Source organism: Lepisma saccharinum, chromosome 19 (genome assembly GCF_977018435.1).
Source record: "Lepisma saccharinum chromosome 19, izLepSacc3.1, whole genome shotgun sequence".
Taxonomy (NCBI): Eukaryota; Metazoa; Arthropoda; class Insecta; order Zygentoma; family Lepismatidae; genus Lepisma; species Lepisma saccharinum.
The window spans coordinates 54,412,295-54,419,867 of NC_139247.1; positions in this window are offsets into that span (position 1 = coordinate 54,412,295).

Here is a 7,573-nt window from a genome sequence, read left to right on the forward strand (position 1 = left end):
CAGTCTTCAATTAGAAATTACAAATTTACAATCACAATGCATGGACCCTCTTCTTAAAATTGATTCTGAACTCAAATTGTTGCTTCAGAAATATACTGACCTGGCAACATTAGATAATTTTCAAAGTTTAGAAGAAGCTGTAGCAGCTCTTCAAGCCAAATTTAAGACCCAGGCTAACAACTCTGAGCAATTGAAACAGCAATTAGAAGAGCAAATAAATAATGTCCAAACACAACTCCAAACAATTGTCAAAAGCATAAAATCACAAGAAGATTTTGATCTAGTGATTTCCACTCTAAAGGAACAGATTCAGTCACTCCAAATACCTAATCTGGATCCTCTGAACAATGCCATAGCCGAGGTTAAAGAAAAAATTGAGACACTTGAAAATTTTATGAACAACTTGCCATCTTCCGATGCTTTGAATGCAATAACTCGGAGTGTAGCAAATATTAAGCTGCAACTTGAAACATATGAAGATTTTGGAAAAATTCAAAGTTCCATAACCCATCTTGAAGGTACAATAGCAGCAGTGCAAAATGATTTGGCAAATGTACTAGAATCCAGATTGCCTGGGATTGTAGATACTCTTGTCAGTGTCCAGCAACAAATCACAAAGCTTGAAAACCTCAACACTGAATCTGAGCTGTCTCATTTTCATCACTTGATAGATGATATCCAAACAAAACTTGAAATTTTACAACAATCCACACCCTCTCAGGCAGATATAGCCCTGCTCCAAAATGCTATGCAAAATGTGGCTGATGCTTCTGAATTACACAATGTAAAATTGGCACTTGAATTTTTGCAAAATACAGTATCAAATCTGCCTACATCACAGGAACTTAAAAATATTAAGAGGGCAGTGAATAGGATATTGAAATCAGAAGATATCAAGAATATCCAGGCAGAGATCAAACATCTCACTCAGACAGTGGCCACTCTACCAACCAATCAACATATTAATGAACTGCATGCCCTGTTTGAGGATATCAGAAGACAGGTCCATGATCTTACAGCTCAAAATTCAAAATTGGCAATTGTTGAAAATTTGCAACAAATTGTAGCTAATATCAAGCAACAGCTAGGGGCCATGGAATCCAATCAAGCAAATGCTCTGTCTGTTTTTGCCACCCAGCTTCAAGATATTGTGCAGCAATACAAGAGACTTGCTGTTGACATAAGAATCAAGCCTGGGCACGATGAGATTGTTAGAACCATCAATGAGCACCTTGAATCTGTAACAAGCAGATTGCTCACAGCAGAAAAGGAAATAACAGGCATAATTGAAAATCCCAAACATTCAGTAATTCTTGAATTGTACAGCATCCCCAACAAAGAATATGATTCTCCATTTACACCGGGTGGCAAAATATATATGCTGTCCCCTGCACAATTTTATTACCAGTTTTTTGTTGGGGGCACATTGAGACCAATCAAGATCAAATATTGGCTTCAGCCACAGGCACACCACTACCCCACCTTATCAATAACAAATGCTGATAACAAAGTAAAAATCACCCGTGTAGAATTAGAGGATTTTACAGACCCCAATACATTAGAAACAGCCTATGTTGAAGATGATGGCTCTTTGGAATTTAAAATACAAATAGGGGACAAATTATATTTAGAAAATCCTGCAGTATCAGCTGCTGAACACCCCATAGTTGCAATATTCTTGTTTACATATTATGTCTAGACAAATTATTGTTGATGAATTACACAGACAGGCCAGACATAATTTTAAGAGACTCCCAGTAGTCACAAAGGGCATAGATGATTTATGGCAGAGCGACTTGATTGAAATGGCAAGTGGGCAGTTGAAAAACTTAGACAAAATCAACAAGGGCTACAAGTATCTACTCACTGTAATAGATACATTTTCAAAATTTGCCTGGGCTGTGCCACTCAAATCCAAGACTGGAACATGTGTTACAGAAGCCATGAGAACAATCATCAATCAGAGTGGAAGATCCCCGCGCTATTTGCAAACAGATAATGGCAAAGAATTTTATAATTCAGTGTTTCAACAATTTATTAAAAGCCAGGCAATACAACATTATTCGAGTTACAGTGACCTCAAGGCCTCAATTGTAGAGAGATTCAACAGAACCTTAAAAAATCTTATGTATAAACAATTTACACTGCAGGGTAATTATAAATGGATTAATATTCTTCCAGAACTTCTACATAAATATAACAACTCGGTCCATTCCACAATCAACATGAAACCCTCTGAAGTAATAAGCTCATCTGATGAGCAAAAATTGATCAGCACTGTTTATTATCCTAGATATCGGCCAACAACAAGAAAGGCCAAATACAGGGTGGGTGATCAAGTAAGAATAAGCAAATATAAGCACTTATTCAAGAGAGGCTTTACAAGAAACTGGAGCACTGAATTATTTACAGTGGTTCAGGTTAAACCCGGGACCCTTAACACATATATAATAAAGGATCACCGAGGAGAAATTCTCAAAGGCAGGTTCTATGAACAAGAGCTCAGCAAAACTAAACAGCCTGACACATATCTCATAGAAAAAATTATCCGCAGAAAAGGCAAAAAGTTACTTGTCAAATGGCTGGGTCATCCGGAAAACAGCTGGATCGATGCAAACAAAATAATAATATGAACACCTGGGATGTTATAAAGAGGCTGCCAGAACCTGAACAACAGAATAAGAGAAATGGCAACTTGCTACCTGATAATATTAGGTGTCTTATTGTTGGGCCATCTGCTTGTGGTAAAACTACACTAATAGTTGATAATTTTTTATTGGCACCCAACTGGTTAGACTGGAAAAACAGGCACTTGTATATCTTCTCTAAGAGCTTGGAACAATTAAAATATCAGCAGCTGATGAAGCTATATGATGGATTGGATATTGCCACTTTTGAACCTGATGTTAAGCCACTTGATGAATGTCTCGATAATTCTGTTGTTGTGTTTGATGACATTATACTGGATAATCAAAACAAGGTTAGGAATTTCTTTACACAGGGCCGACACAAAAACATAGATTGTTTCTACCTGGCACAGACTTTTTCAAAAATACCCAAGCAGCTGATCCGAGACAACAGCAATTTTATATGTGTATTTCATCAAGACCATACCAACCTCAAACACATACATGATGAATATGTAGGTGGGGACCTGAGCTACAATGATTTTTCTATGTTTTGCAGCACGTGCTGGAACCAGGACAGTTATGGGTTTGTCACAATTGATATGACAAGAACACCCAATAGTGGCAAATACAGAAATAAAATCAACAATTTTCTAGACGTTGAAACATTTTCTAGACGTTGAGACGTATATAAATAAACATGAAAAGGCCAATCATTGATGATCTTAAATTAAGAGATTATCTTGTAAAAAGATTTAAGGGATGGAAATCAGAGAACCGTGGAATTTATGAAAAACACAAACAAACAGAACAGCCTGTAATTGATGCTATTAATAATTTAGGTAAGAATATCAAAACTGTTACAGAGCAAAATCAAAATTTGCTCACAGAGCTTGTACCTGTAGCTGCTAGGAACATATTAGATTATCCATTCACCCCACTTTCAAGTATTCATACACCTAGTCCTCCTAGAAGAATTGAGGCTAGTCAGGATCCTATTGAATTGGGTCTTCTTGCTCAAAAATATTTAACCACACCTAAAGACAATAAAGATGAGGTATTTGGCTTATATGCTGACACAGAGCTTGATGGCAGCATCATACATAGAATTGGCAATTTCAGAGTAACATTTATGGGAGATGATATAATTGTATATTCAGAATCTCGTCTCGGAGAAAAAGGTGCTTTTGTTAAGTACACCGGCACACCTGGATTGTGGGAACTCATGACCAGGAAGAGACCTGGCAGCTATACAGATCAAGATTATGAGGATTACAAAGAAATATTAATAAAATCAGATGCTCTATACCAGAACAATGATCCCACACAAAAAAGAGTCAAGTCTAGCAGTGGAGCAAAATACAACAATTTAATCAAGCCCATATGGTCACAGATCAAGGCAGGTAGTGGAATCAAACAATACAACACCCTGCCCAAAGAATTTGTCTGGGTTGATGATGTCAGGAAACTTGTAGATAGGCTATTGGTGATACCTGGGGAGGAAAATGCTGGGAACCACAATTTTTACAATGAAAAGGTTGGAATTATGGACATGATAAGCACCAAATTGTCTAATTTTATAGTGAATGATCCTAAGGGGATTGGATATCTCATAAAAATTATTAATACTCTACCACCTAAATTTTGGAATATTTCTGAGGGTCGGGGGTTGGTTAATGACATTATAAACAAGCTGCCATTTGAACTACACATTCCAGGTTATCAGTATTGTGGTCCAGGCACAAAACTGGATCATAGATTAAACAGAGGGGATCCTGGTGTTAATCCTTTAGATGCTGCTTGTAGAGACCATGATATTGCATACAACACACATTCTGATCTTGACAAGAGACATGTTGCAGACAAGAAATTAGAAGAGGCTGCATTTGGCAGATTTGTAAGCAAAGATGCATCTTTGAGTGAAAAAATAGCAGCATTGGGAACCACCATAGCTATGAGCACCAAACAAAAACTGGGGTGGGGGTTGTGAATATGTATATAATAAACCTACAATGAAGGCCAAGGGTGTTATGTATCAAATACCTTATGCAGGTCTCAAATCTCTTAAAACTATTGACAGTCTCTTAACCAAAAAGCAGCGCAAGAAAAAAAATTCTTGTATTGCAAAGGGGCATGGTATGAAATTGTTGCTTAGCACCCCCCAATTAAAAAAATTACAGCAATCAAGAAAAAAATCACATGTGGGGGGATTTATATTTACCATCCCTGCCATCTTAGCTGCTCTCGGGGTTGTGGGGAGCTTGGCTGGGGGTTCAGCTGCAATAGCAAAAACAGTAATAGATGCCAAGAAGAATAGGGCAGAATTAGATGAGCAGAAGCGCCATAACCTGGCAATGGAGAAAAAAGGCAAAGGTGTTAAGAGAGCCATGAATAAGTTTAAAAAAAACAAGAGCCGCTTACAAACCAAGATATTGAAGCTTTAATCAAGCCATTGGGCATCAAACATTTTAGAGGTGTGTACATGTCTGATTCTTTACCAGAACAACCACTCAACAAAGAGTGTGGCATTGTTAATTTGGATGAGTACAAAAATCAGGGCACTCACTGGATCTGTTATCTTAAATATTTAAAAAATGAGGCATTTGTGTTTGATTCATTTGGAGGTGTTCCACCTGAAAATTTAATAAAATATCTAAAATCAACTAATCTTTATTACAATAATGCCCGTGTTCAAAATTTCAAAGATGTTAATTGTGGACATTTGTGTTTATCTGTTCTTAGATATATGTCTCAAATAAATAAACCATCAATTGAAGATTTTCAAAAAGCCTTGTGGTATTTAAAACATCATGGGGGTATTCCATCTCACCAGCCAAAATTCAATATTGAAACTCAAATTGCATGATGACATAGTATATCCCAAAACAATAGCTCTCAGGGCATTTTATGGCATGTACTTAATCCCTAATATTACACACCACAACAATACAATTGCAGTAGGGGATGAAAAAATTGTCATCACTCCAGGGCAATATAATCTATCCACTTTAAATGCTCAATTACCCAGAGGTGTAGTGTTAAGTCAAAATTCTGTCACTCACAGAGTAGAAATTGTATCTGCCGCAGAAACAGTAAATCTGGGTACTATAGGAGAGCTGTTAGGCTTTGAGAACAACACAAAACTTGAAGCAGGCATCAAACACACTGCTATGAATATACCTAAATTCTTAGCCATAGAGACTCTGAATATTCACTGTAATGTGGCCGAGGGTATGATCACCAAATCAAATGGCATAGGCACTCACAAACAAACAGGCATCATTGCAACATTCAAACCTAATTCTGAATTTATGGAGCCCATCATCTACAATCCATCCCCAACATTATATTTTCCTGTGTGTCATAATAGAATAGATTATATTGAATTGATGGTCACTAATGAAAAAGAAGAATTAGTTGATTTTGCTGGAGCCACAACAACTGCAATCATAGAGATTAACATTTAAATAAAAATACATACAAGAAGAAAATGGAAAATATTGAGAGTTATGAGCTACAATCATTCCCCCCAAACAGGAGGACATTTGCAAATTTAAATCAACCCAACACAGAAATCGAGGTTGATCTTGATGTAGGGGATGGCTTTATACACCCCCACAGAGCAGATCTATACATCAAATTTGATGTTGTAAAGCTCGATGGAACAGCTTATCCGGCAAATTCAAATATAAGACTTGTAGACAATTTTGTGCCGCATCTATTCTCTGAAATTGAGATCAGAAAACATGGCGTTGTTATAAACAGAGTGGATTATCCCGGCATTACCTCCACAGCTTTGGCCACACTGAAATTATCCAAAACCGAGGCTTCATACTACAAAATAGGCGGATTTGAAGCTGGTGATAAGATATTATCTAAGAACCACACTGTGCTGTTCCCTATGCGCCTGTTGCCAGGATTCTTCTCAGATTTCAAAGATATTATGTGGAAGGGTGGTTTAAGAATCACATTTAGAAGAGCTGCAAATGATAACAATGCTTTGATGAGGTACAGTACAATAAATTCTACAGGAGAAGCTCTGCCTAATACCCTACCAGATGCAGGCAAATGCATTATTCAGACTATGGAGCTAAGAATCCCTGTTGTTGAGTATGAGGCCAGCTATGGTCTTAAATACAAAGCAGATATAATAAAAAATCCACAGATTCCTCTGCAATTTTATACATATCAATGCGTACAGAAGCCCGCATCTGGTACATATTATGAGTTTGATGCTACAAATTCATTCTCCAGTATTCAATTTGACATGCCTGATTTTGTGGTAGTATTGTTTCAGACTGGAAGACACAACAATCAGGAAAAAAATTCAAGTAAATTTGATAGCTGCAACATCAAGAACATTTATCTTAAAAATGGCAGAAATGAGGTATTTCCTAGAGAAAATTACAATTTAGACATGTCCAAGGATGACTTCCTCAAATTATATGAAGCTTTTTCGGCTTTCAAAAGAGTCACTACTGGCAACACTGACATGTATTACACACCTGATGAATTCAAGGCACAGAGACCCATGTTTGTAATCAATGCTTCAAAAAGAAAACAAGTTGTGGTGAATGACAGAACAAATATTAAAATTATCTGTGAATTTCATGAGGCTTTACCTGATGACACCATATGTAGTGTTATTCTCATAGGAGAAAAATCATATGTTTATGATGTAAGAAATGAGAGAGTCACGGAGCAATTCTAGAGGGTCTCTGCATATTACATTGTTTTAATATTGGATTGAGGCTGGGGTCCAATTAAACTTAAATTGGAAGTAAATATGTGTGTGTATGGGTGTGGGTAGGTATGTTGTGGCCTAGTTTTAAGTGTGGCCGAAAAAAATATCAAGAGGAGCATATTTTTAACAAGTTTATGGACAACAATCTCACAGAAGTGCCTTGTGTAAGTATAGGCACATCAATCTGAGGGGGGTCATACTT